The sequence below is a fragment of the Pongo abelii genome, chromosome 6, assembly GCF_028885655.2.
Source record: "Pongo abelii isolate AG06213 chromosome 6, NHGRI_mPonAbe1-v2.0_pri, whole genome shotgun sequence".
NCBI classification, from domain to species: domain Eukaryota; kingdom Metazoa; phylum Chordata; class Mammalia; order Primates; family Hominidae; genus Pongo; species Pongo abelii.
In genome coordinates, this window is record NC_071991.2 from 154,954,063 (window position 1) to 154,966,620 (window position 12,558).

Sequence of the window (12,558 nt, forward strand, 5' to 3'; positions counted from 1 at the left end):
CCTAGTCTCAAGTGCTCAAGTGATCCTCCTACCTCAGCCTCTTGAGTAGCTGGGACTACCGGTGTGTGCCACCATGCCCAGAAAATTTTTTTTCTTTTTTTTTTCCTGAGACAGAGTCTTGCTCTGTCACCCAGGCTAGAGTGCAGAGGCACGATCTCTGCTCACTGCAACCTCTGCCTCCCGGGTTCACGCGATTCTCCTGCCTCAGCCTCCTGTGTAGCTGGGACTATAGGCATGTGCCACCACGCCGGGCTGATTTTTTGTATTTTTAGTAGACATGGGGTTTCATCATGTTGGCCAGGATGGTCTCGAACCCCTGACCTTGTAATCTTCCTGCCTCAGCCTCCCAAAGAGCTGGGATTATAGGCGTGAGCCACTGTGCCTGGTCATAACTTTCTACTTGTTTATTTTTGAGACAGGGTCTCACTGTGTTGCCTAGACTGGAGTACAGTGGTGCTCTACTGAAGCCTGGACTTCCCTGGGCTGAGGTGATCCTCCCACCTCAAACTCCTGAGTAGTTGGGACTATAGGTGTGTGCCACCACACTTGGCTAATTTTGCTACAGATGGGGTTTCACCAAGTTGTCCAGGCTGCTCTCGAACTCTTGAGCTCAAGCAATCTTCTCACCTCAGCCTCCCAAAGTGCCAGAAACAAAGAAAAATTTTTTTTTTTTTGTAGAAATGAGGTCTTGCAGTGTTACTTAGGCTGGTCTGGAATTCCTAGGTTCAAGCAATCCTTCTGCCTCAGCCTCCCAAAGTGCTGGGATTATAGGTGTGCACCACTGTGACCAGCCTGATACACGTTTTAATAAGTGTGTGTATACATATATATACACATACATATATATATGCATACGTATGCATATATATACACATACGTACATATATGCATACGTATGTATATATATATACACACATACATACACATATATTTTCTTTTTCGAAAGGGGAAAAGCTATTTGTGGCTATCCTACCACTTACAATGTAAAATTCATGTCTGTAATGCCTACGTTTCAAGATTAGCTCACAATCACTGTAGGGACTTATTGAAATTTAAAATGTCCCATGATAGTACTGTCTGTCCACACTGAGATGGAAATAAACCTCCATCAACCTGCAAGCAGACAGGTTACATGTGACAGTGCCAAGCTGTGCACATATCTGAAATTCCAGTCTTTGCTGAGATTATTTTAGGTTTTATTATGAGATGCCCATACTAACACAAAATATTATTTCTTCCTTTTGAACAGTCATTTATATAACCAATAAAAAAAGAGAATAGAGGATGGGCTTGGTGGCTTTGCCTGTAATCCCAGCACTTTGGGAGGCTGAGGTGGGTGGATCACCTAAGGTCAGGAATTTGAGACCAGCCTGGCCAACACTGTGAAACTCCATCTCAACTAAAAATACAAAAAATTAGGCATGCATGGTTGCTTATGCCTGTAATTCCAGCTACTCAGGAAGCTGAGACAAGAGAATCACTTAAACCTGGGAGGTGGACGTTGCAGTGACCCGAGGTTGTGCCACTGCACTCCAGCCTGGACGACAGAGTGAGACTCAGTCTCAAATAAGAATAGAGAATCCAGTCAGATTTTCCTTTGCTAACTGATCATTTGCTAGAAATGACATGCGGTAATACAATTAAAGTTTAAGAAACACAAAAAATGAGCCCAGCACAGCAGGTCACGCTGATAATCCCAGCACTTCGGGAGGCTGAGGCAGGAGGACTGCTTGAGCCCAGGAGGTCAAGGCTGCAGTGAGCCATGATTGAACCACTGCACTCCAGCCTGGGTGACAGAGCAAGACCCTGTCTCAAAAAAAAAAAAAAAAAAAAAAAAAAAGGCAGTATTTCATTTTGAAGTATAACAATTACAGGCATTAACCAAGTGTTCCAGTTGTCTAAAATGAGGCGGGTGTACGCGGAAAATTTTCCCTGTACTCTCCGAAGGTTTCACAATTGAGTCTCTGATCTAAGCTGACAGTAGACAGATTCGTAAGAGAAAAAGTATACAAATCTATAACATGTACTAGGGCATCCCAGAATCCAGTGAGATCTAGAAGCTTATATAGCCCCTTCACAGAAGAGAGGGGAAGCAGATGCAGGCAGCTCAGGGGAGAGAAAATGATTTTTTGCCTTCAGAAGAATAGGTGGTGGCCTGTGGCAAAATCTGTCTGGGTGTGGAGCTGACATCCCTTGAAGCTCTTCGCTGGTGATACTGGCTCATTCTTCCCTGTTGATGAGACTTCCAGGGAGGGGGTCAAGACAATTGAGTTCCTTTCGGATGATCTGTCTTTATGTAGATAATGGGGGATTCAGAGAATGCCCCTCCCTGCATTGGCAGGTCCCCATGTGCCCTCAGTTTGAGGGCATACTAATGTGGTAATCAGTCATCTAGTTAGTAATCAGTATCCTAATATGGCATAATTCAGGGTGGCATTTCTCCAACTCTTTCATTACTAACCAGCTATTTTAAACCAAAAGTGATTCAAGTGTTAAAGGGCCTTTTACTTGAATATCTCCCAGCCTTAAACGATCATGAATTCATAAGCGTTGTTAGTTCAGAAGGTGGCTGAGCAGGCCCCCGGAATTCAGTGTCAGCATGCCACAGGATCGGAAGTTCAGGAAAGGTGTGACAAAAAGGGATTTTTCTTTCTTTCTTTTTGTTTTTTTGAGACAGTTTCGCTCTTTTGCCCAGGCTGGAGTGAAGTGGTGTGATCTCCGCTCACTGCAACCTCCTCCTCTTGGGTTCAAGCGTTTCTTCTGCCTCAGCCTCCAGAGTAGATGGGATTACAGGCATGCACCACCATGCCTGGCTAATTTTTTTTTTGCATTTTTAGTAGAGACGGGGTTTCTCCATGTGTCAGGCTGGTCTCAAACTCTCAACCTCAGGTGATCTGCCCGCCTTGGCCTCCCAAACTGTTGGGATCACACGAGTGAGCCACTGCGCCCGGTTGAGATTTTTATTTCTTAAAGGAAAGGATAAGGTGGGCCGGGACTAAGACAACACAGTAGCAAACATCTGGCTGAATGCTGGAGAGGAAGACAATGGGAGATCCAGGCCAGGCTCCATGCACGAACTGCTTGCTGGCTCCTTAGGCTTTGGGTCTGCGGGACCCTTTCGCTACTGGGAATGGGAGCCTGACTGACTGCGCGGGGTCTGAGGCTCCCTGCTCCCGCTGGTCACCATCTACACGTATGTGGTGTTGGTCTCCAGGGTTAGAACCAGAACCTCTGAGGACGTGGGAAAGGCTGGGGAGCCTGGGGATGACTTAAAGTCCATTGATCAAAATGCGCCGCATTTTCAGGAAAACTACTGCCACGATTTAACCTAAAAAGCTTCATCTGCATTTTTTGCCACAGTTTGCTTCCGTTTCCTTCAGTCATTGTTCCCTGGCTAAGTCTCCACGCGCTCCCGTTCGCCGGGGAACTTAGGGTATCTGGGCTTCCCTAAATTGACGAGCGGGGACCGGCGACTTCGCTCGCCTTCCCTGGCCGCCGCTTGGTTTCTTTTTCTTCCCCTTCGGGGACTTCTCTGCCCGCGCCCGCGCCCGCGCCCCAGCTTTCGTCCCGCTGTGCGGAGATGCCACCCAGCTCCACCGGAGGACCGCGAAGCGAGAGGCGGCAGACGCGCTCCGGGCGCCGCCGGCCAAGAGGAAGATGAAGGGCGCGACGACTTCGCGGTTTCCAGAATGGGCTCCTTCTAGCCCAACAATCAATGCCAGTCGGAATCTTCTCGGCCTTCTCTGCGCCTTCCGCGCGTCTGGGCTCCCCGGTACTGTAGACCCGGCCCCGAGCTCCGCCCCCTCGCCCTGGGCTTCCCCGCCCCCTCGCCCCCAGTCTCCCGGCCTCTTCGGGGCGGCGGAAGAGCCGAGAACCTTCGCGAAGGTGGGGCGGACGCCTCCGAGGCTGGGCCCGCGGTAAGGGCAGTGGAAACTGCGCATGCGCGGCGTCAGGGTCGGGCGGAAGTTGACGTCGCTGTGCCGCCGCCGCGTGACGCATTTCCTGTTTGTTGTTGGAGAAAGGAGAGAAAGGAAAGCGCGAGGAGCCGCCGCCACCACCAGCGCAGCAGTCCTGGAGCTGTGAGGAGATTCGGGCCGTCACCCTGCCTCCACTGCGTCCCGCCACCGGCCGCTTCCGTCCTCGGTGAGGGTCTGTTCCGAGGGCCGGGGGAGGTCGCCTCGGGCCCCGCGCGCACCTGGCAGACGGCGGACCTGACCCGGCGCCTGGCAACAGCGCGGGGGGTGACCGGGGTCGCCGGCCGGGGAAAGGACTGGACGGGGCGGGGGCCGTGGCAGGGGTTGTGGGGCGAAGGGTGGGCGGGGTCGTCTGGGGCTGAGGCCGGGGCTGGGGTCTGGGGCCGCCCGGCCGCGTCCTCCCCGCCCGGCGTCCTTGCCGGAACGCGGCCCAGTCTCCGCGGCGGCGGTTGGGGGTGGGGCCCGGCCTGGGAGCGGCCGGCTGGGGCTCGGCGGGGCCGGCAGCGTGGGAGGCGTGGAGCGCTTTCTTTTCCTAAGGCTCCCGCACTCGAGTCTGAAACCAGAAACGCTAGTGGCTTGCGGAGCAGGAATGCCGCAGCCGTGCCGCCAAGTTCGGAGGGAGACGAAGCAGGTGGTGGACCGCAGAGCCCTGTTTCTAGAACTCCGGACGGATTGTTCAAAAGTTTGTGGAAGAGCAGGTTGCATTTCTTACTCAGAATGTTTGTCTGCTTTGCTTTGCGTTAAAGAATCTGCACGGTAGTTGATACAACTGAAGTTTATATAACAAGTTTACATTAACTCTTACCCAATTAAGGAAGAAAGTCAGTGACACACGTAGTGTAAACTGCAAACCATATATTGGCCCGAGAAAGGTTTTGGCGCTAGCGAATTTTTTAAAGGATGGGTTTGCTAGTCAGACGTAAACTTCTGTGCTAACTTTCGCACGTAAACGGGGCAGGAAACAGCCCGAGTAGAACGATCGTGCCACCACCGAAGGGTGCCGCCTGCGAGCTCGGAGGCTTCAGCCTGTTTGGGAAGAGTAGGCTGAGCGGCGCTCTTTGTAGTTTTGAACGTTTTTATTAATATGAGTTGCGAATTTTAGTAAGGATTTGTGGCTACAATTTAAGCCAAATTATTGATTTAGTAGAAAAGTTAGACTGAAGACCGAAGAAAGGAAACAGACTTTAACCATTAAAGCTTGATTGCTGCTGCTTCGTGTTTAACCGCACTTTTCCGAATAATGTCGCATATCAGAACGATTCATGATTTCTGAAAGGGATTATATGCATTCGCCTTACTCCTCCGCCAATCCACCCGTCCCGTGTTCTCTCTGGGTTTACTCCAGACTTCCTTTTTTTTTTTTTTTTTTTTCCTGAGACGGAGTCTGTTCTGTTGCCCAGGCCAGAGTGCAGTGGCGCGATCTCCACTCACTGCAACCTCCAGCTCCCAGGTTCAAGCGATTCTCCTGCCTCAGCCTCCTGAGTAGCTGGGGTTACGGGTGCTCGCACCACGTCCGACTGATTTTTGTATTTTTAGTAGAGACGGGGGTTTCACCGTGTTGGCCAGGCAGGTCTCGAACTTCGGACCTAAAGTGATCCGCCTGCCGCGGCCTCCCAAAGTGTTGGGATTAGAGGCGTGAGCCACCGCGCGTCGCGGTCTCCAGACTTGTTTCCACTCCTAAGGGCCTTAAGCTCCCTTGGAGTTCGTGCTTTCACGTTTCTTTCTGCCTCCTGTGATAAAGGGATGAATAGTTTTTATGCACACTTTAATGAGCTGTGGGTTTTTGTGGATTATGCCGACTGTGAAATTTGGGAAGTAAGTTGCCTTAAGTTGGTAGATGTGGAGACTTGACAGGAAGTGGGAGAACAAAAGGGTTGAGAAGCTTTTGAAAAGTGTCTAACTAGGCTTAATCTGTGCTGTGGAAGATGAGAAGGTTGGGAATTTCAGAGGGCAAAGCTCTTAAAGAATTTGAGATGAGTTCAGCACTCTCTTCAAAACAGCGTTTTAAAATTTATTTTCTTCTTAAGTTTGGGAAGTAATTCTGGCTGTAGGACAGTTTTTCCGGAACACTAGGTGGGGAGTATTGTTGAATATTGTGAAGACTAAAATATGGATATGGTATTACAGTGTGGTACCTGTAACTGAGTGGCGTACATTAGCTTTCATTTTTAAGCAAGCCCGTAATTCCCTTCTATTAACTCTGTTTTGGACAGTTTCAAACGAACAGTGGTACTCATCACCTTCATCAGTTTTCAACCTAGATAACCCAAATCCAGGTCTGAGGTGGGGGTGGAATGGTCTGTTTGCACTTTTTTTTTTTTTGAGACGGAGTCTTGCTCTGTCGCCCAGGCTGTAATGCGGTGGCGCGATCTCGGCTCACTGCAAGCTCCACCTCCCGGGTTCACACCATTCTCCTGCCTCAGCCTCCCGAGTAGCTGGGACTACAGGCACCTGCCACCTCACCCGGCTAATTTTTTTGTATTTTTTTAGTAGAGACGGGGTTTCACCGTGTTAGCCAGGATGGTCTTGATCTCCTGACCTCGTGATCCACCTCCTCGGCCTCCCAAAGTGCTGGGATTACAGGCGTGAGCCGCCGCGCCCGGCCCTGTGTGTGTGTGTGTGTGTGTGTGTGTGTGATGGAGTTTCGCTGTTGCCCCTGCTGGAGTACAATGGCATCATCTTGGCTCACTGCAACTTCGCCTCCCAGGTTCAAGCGATTCTCTTGCCTCAGCCTCCGGAGTAGCTGGGATTATAGGCATGCGCCACCACGCCCAGCTAATTTTTTCTATTTTTATTGGGAGGTTTCACCATGTTGTTCAGGCTGGTCTCGAACTCCTGACCTCAGGTGATCCACCCGCCTCGGCTTCGCAAAGTGCTGGATTACAGGTGTGAGCCCCCGCGTCCGGCTGTCACTTTTAAGAGTATTATAAGAGGGCACTTCAAAACTTGGGCAGGTATTTTTAGTCATCCTGAACGTGTCGCTGTGGACTGAGTGTCGCCGCGGGACCGCACAGACACCTTAACTGTCGTCTGCTGTAAAGGTCAGCTTTTATATTGGTTAATGCTTACAGATATCTGTTGAAGAATAAAAGAATGTAATTAGCCTTTGTATTTGTGAGTTGACATTTTGGCGGGATTTTTACTTCTTGGTATTTATTTGCATCGAGGTTACACACTGGATTAACAGCGTTTTTTAGAAACCTTTTTAAAACTTTTTCATTTTCTCGGAAATGATTCTGTTCGAAATCTGGTTTGGTTAAGTTTGTCCAGGACCCCATCTGGTGGTGAGAGGCAGGTAACTGCAGGTTTATTAGCGAGTAAGGATAGTATCAGTGGCAGGATTTTTAGCAAATGGTGTAGTTCCAGGATGAATAGAATTTGAGAATATCAAACTCAAAAAAATGAGGTTAATGAGAAGAAAAGCAAAGTTGGTGAAAACAAGAATATGTTAGAAACGATGATGTAGGAATGGAAAAATGACAACGCCTACCTGGAGAAAAGTCAACTAGTAAAAATGTGATTTTTTTTTTTTTGTGTTGATATTAATGAGGTGTTTTGTCAAACAAATCCTTTATGTTTTTGTATGGACATAAATCACTGTTGACCTGTTTCATGTTCCTGGAGATATCCTATTTGAGAAGGAAGATTGATTGATTGATTGACTGACTGACTGATTTACTTGAGATGGAGTCCTTGCTCTGTGTCCCAGGCTGGAGTGCAGTGGCGCGGTCTTGGCTCACTCCACTCCTGGGTTCAAGCCATTCTCCTGCCTCAGCCTGCCAGGTAGCTGGGATGACAGGCGCGTGTCACCACGCTGGCTAATTTTTGTATTTTTAGTAGAGACGGTTTCACCATATTTGGCCAGGCTGGTCTCGAACACCTGATCTCAGGTGATCCCCTGCCTCGGCCTCCCAAAGTGCTGGGATTACAGGTGTCACCCACCGCACCTGGGGGGGGGTGTGTGTGTGTGCGCAAGTGGAATCGCCTTGTGTGCCCGGGCTGGTCTCGAACTTCTGGCCTCAAGTGATTCTTCCATCCCGGCCTGTCAAAGTGCTAGAATTACAAGTGTGAGCCAGGTGCCTGGCCAGATTTTAGAATTTTTGTTGTTGTTGTTGTTGAGATGGAATCTCATATTGCCCAGGCTGGATGCAGTGGCGCTATCTCGGCTCACTGCAACCTCTGCCGCACGGGTTCAAGCGATTCTCCTGCCTCAGCCTCCCGAGTAGCTGTGATTACAGGCACCTGCCACTGCGCCCCGCTGATTTTGTATTTTTAGTAGAGACGGGGTTTCACCATCTTGGCCAGGCTGGTCTTGAACTCTTGACCTCGTGATTCACCTGCCTCGGTCTCCCAAAGTGCTGGGATCACAGGTGTGAGCCACTGCGCCAGGTCAGATTTTAGAATTCTTAAGCTCTGTTGCAAAATTATGTCTTTGGAAGGGTGATTTAGTTTACACTACATATGATTTTGCCCCCTTTGATATTTTTCTACCTACCTTTTGCCACCAAAGGCTTAAATTAAAAGTGTGTTTTATATTTGTGTTGTGCATATACACGTGTGTGCTCTAGTTGGTATGCTTATGAACTGTGTACTAATACTTATCCCTCTCTGCCACCTTGAGATGGCATATACCACTTGGGTGGGTTTTGAATCTGAAGTTATTTGTGTTTATAGGAAATGTCCAGGACACAGAGTGCTCAGAAAATATTGATTGAATTAGATTCTTTTTAGTTTGTCTATGTCCTGATGACCTTCCTGTGATTAATAATGGAATCCAGAATTCAAGAAAGTTGGAAAAAATAAGTTTTAGCAGCACTGGAGACTGAGTACTTAACCGAGTGTTGCTTTATTTGTTTATTTTAGACAGAGTTTCACACTGTCACCCAGGCTGGAGTGCAGTGTCGCGATCTTGGCTCACTGCAACCTCCACCTCTGGGGTTCAAGTGATTCTCCTGCCTCAGCCTCCCTGGTAGCTGAGATTACAGGCATTTGCCACCACACTTGGCTAACTGTTGTATATTTAGTAGAGAGTGGGTTTCGCCATGTTGGCCAGACTGGTTTGGAACTCCTGACCTCAGGTGATCCACCTGCTTCGGCCTCCCAAAGTGCTGGGATTACAGGTGTGAACCACCGTGCCTGGCCCTATTTTATTATAATAATAATATTTTTTTGAGACAGGGTCTCACTCTGTCACCCAGACTGGAGTGCAGTGGTGTGATCTCAGCTCACCCCAACCTCCGCCTCCTAGGGTCAAGTGATTCTCCTACCTCAGGCTCCCGAGTAGCTGGGATTACAGGCATGCGCCACTATCATCTGGTTAATTTTTTTTTTTTTTCTTGAGTTTCACCCTTGTTGCCCAGGCTGGAGTGCAGTGGTGCAATCTCAGCTCACTGTAACCTCTGCCTCCCAGGTTCAAGCGATTCTCCTGCCTCAGCCTCCCGAGTACCTGGGATTACAGGCATGCACCACCACACCCAGCTAATTTTGTATTTTTCGTAGAGACGGGGTTTTGCCCTGTTGGTCAGGCTGGTCTCCAACTCCTGACCTCAGGTCATCCGCCTGCCTCGGTCTCCCAAAGTGTTGGGATTACAGGTGTGAGCCAGCGTGCTGGCCTAACTTTTGTATTTTTGGTAGAGATGGGGTTTCACTTATGTTGGCCAGGCTGGTCTTGAACTCGTGACCTCAAATAATCCACCTGCCTCGACCTTCCAAAGTGCTGGGATTGCAGGTGTGAGCCACCAAGCCTGGCCTATTATGATTTTTTAATGAAAGGGAGTTAAGCTTGGAAGTATCTTATAGGTGATGAGTGCCAGTTGAAGAAATGGTTTCTGATCTTGTGTAATGGGGAAATAACTTCCTGTGTTCGTTTCAGAAATATTTTAGGACATACTGGATAAGAGTGAAATAAGTAGGTGATGTGTGTGATAAAGAATGAAAATTCACTGCTGTGGTTTTTTTTTCCTACCTGTCTGTACTTTTTTTGTTTTTGCTTTTTTTGTTGTTGTTTGAGACTAAGTCTCACTCTGTCACCTAGGCTGGAGTGCAGTGGCGTGATCTTGGCTCACTGCAACTTCTGCCTCCCAGGCTCAAGCAATTCTTGTGCCTCAGCCTTCTTTCTGAGTAGCTGGGATTCCAGACGTGCACCACCACACCCAGGTACTTTTTTTTTTTTTTTTTTTTAAGACAGTCTTGCTCTGTTGCTCAGGCAGGAGTGCAGTGGCACTATCTTGGCTCACTGCAGCCTCCACCTCCCAGGTTCAAGCAATTCTCCTGCCTCAGCTTGCGAAGTAGCTGAGACTACAGGCGCTTACCACCATGCCTGGTTAATTTTTGTATTTTTAGTAGAGAAGGGGGTTTGCCATGTTGGCCAGGCTGGTCTTGAACACCTCAGGTCATCTGCGTGCCTCGGCCCTCCAAAGTGCTGGGATTACAGGCGTGAGCCACCTTGCCTGGCCTCAGATGAATTTAGAAACCACTTTTTTTTTTTTTTTTGAGATGGAGTCTTGCTCTGTTGCCCGGGCTGGAGTGCTGTGGTGCGACGTCAGCTCACTGTAAACTCTCCCGGGTTCAGGCAGTTCTCCCGCCTCACCTGGAACTACAGGCGCCACCACGTCCGACTAGGTTTTGTATTTTTAGTAGAGACGGGGTTTCACCATGTTGGCCATGCTATTCTCAAACTCCTGACCCCAGGTGATCCACCTGCCTTGGCCTCCCAAAGTTCTGGGATTATACGCATGAGCTACCCACGCCTGATCTTTATGCGACACGTTTTTTAGAAGTCCTAAACTTAGAGGTCATTGAATTTATTGGAGAAGGTTATTTTTGATTAATGGCGATTAGGCTAATTCTTTTCATGGTTTTAATAGAGATTTTTCGTTTTTTTAAACTTGATTTAGATGTATTGCTTTTGGAAACTGCAGAAATTAACAAACCTAGTTTTCTTAAGAAATATTTTTTCTTAATTTGTTAATTGAAAAGTTGTCTATAGCTTCCTTAATAGACAGTAGGACCTAGTTAATAGTTTAAAGAAGTTTCATAATTGTTATTAGAAATGTTAATTGTGGGCTGGGTGGGGTGGCTCACACCTGTAATCCTAGTACTTTGGGAGGCCAAGGTGGTCAGATCAGAGGGTCAGGAGTTTGAGACCATCCTGGCTAGCATGGCGAAACCCCGTCTCTACTAAAACAATACAAAAATCAGCTGGGTGTGGTGGCGGGTTCCTGTAGTCCCAGCTACTCGGGAGGCTGAGGCAGGAGAATGGCGTGAACTCGGGAGGCAGAGCTTGCAGTGAGCCGAGATCGCTCTACTGCACTCCAGCCTCGGCGACAGAGTGAAACTCTTGTTTCCAAAAAAAAAAAAAAAAAAAAAATAGCCAGGCATTGTGGCACACACCTGTAGTCCCAGCTACAAATAGCCAGGCATTGTGGCACACACCTGTAGTCCCAGCTACTCGGGAGGCTGAGGCAGGAGAATTGCTGGAACCTGGGAGATGGAGGTTGCAGTGAGCTGAGATTGTGCTGCTGCACTCCAGCCTGGGCGACAGAGTGAGACTCCAACTCAAAAAAATAAAAAAAAAAGTTAATTTTGTAGTTAAAGAATATCTTCCTGCTCTGCGCAAATTCCTTTCCAGCCTGAAGTGATTTTTTTATTTTTTATTTAAAATTTATTATTTTTGTGACAGGGTCTTGCTCCCTTATGTAGGCTGGAGGGCATTGGTGCGTTCGCGTCTCACTAGCATCGACTGCCTGGGCTCAAGTGATTTTCCTGCCGCAGCCACTTCCAGTAGCTGGGACTACAGGTGCATACTACCACAGCCTACTGAGTTTTTATATTTTGTAGAGACAAGGTCTTGCTGTGTTACTCAGCGTAGTCTTGAACTCCTGAGCTCAAGTGATCCCCCTGCCTCAGCCTCCCAAAGTGTTAGGATTACAGGCATGAGCTACTGTACCCAGCTGTGATTTCTTCTAAAATGCTACTTTACAGCACTGTCACTTTTATCATTTTTAACTTTAAAGTTTTTTATTTATTTATTTCATTTTTTGAGATGAAGTTTCGCCCTTGTTGCCCAGGCTAGAGTGCAATGGAGTGGTCCTGGCTCACTGCAACCTCTGCCTTCCAGGTTCAAATGATTCTCCTGCCTCAGTCTCCCAAGTAACTGGGATTACAGGCGCCCGCCGCCACACCTGGCTAGTTTTTGTATTTTTTGTAGAGACAGGGTTTCACGATGTTGTCCAGACTGGTCTTGAATTCCTGACCTTAGGTGATCCACCCGCCTCAGCCTCCCAAAGTGCTGGGATTACAGGTGTGAGCCACTGTGCCTGGCCTAAAATTTTTATTTTATTTTTTATATATTTTGTTTTTTTCTGAGACAGGGCCTTGCCCTCTCTCTTTTCCAAGTTGGAGTGCAGTGACATGACATGGCTCACAGCATCCTTGATCTCTTGCGCTCAAGTGATCCTCCCATTTCAGTCTCCTGCGTAGCTGGGAGTACAGGCGTGTGCCACCCTACTCAGCTAATTTTTTTTTATCTCTTTGTAGAGATGGTGTCTTAACTGTGTTGCCCAGGCTGGTCTCAAGCTCTTGG

General features: G+C 48.3%; 1 protein-coding gene across 4 annotated transcripts in view; it reads left to right on the forward strand.

Annotated features, from left to right (window-relative positions):
• The first annotated feature begins 3,936 nt into the window (after positions 1 to 3,936).
• The window catches only part of DNAJB6 (DnaJ heat shock protein family (Hsp40) member B6), an 80,200-nt gene continuing 71,578 nt past the window's right edge, over positions 3,937 to 12,558 (forward strand). Inside the window, exon 1 of one of the 4 annotated variants that reach the window (XM_024249383.2) lies at positions 3,937 to 4,143. The gene's annotated coding sequence lies outside the window, so the exon portion shown is untranslated. 4 annotated transcript variants of the gene reach the window in all.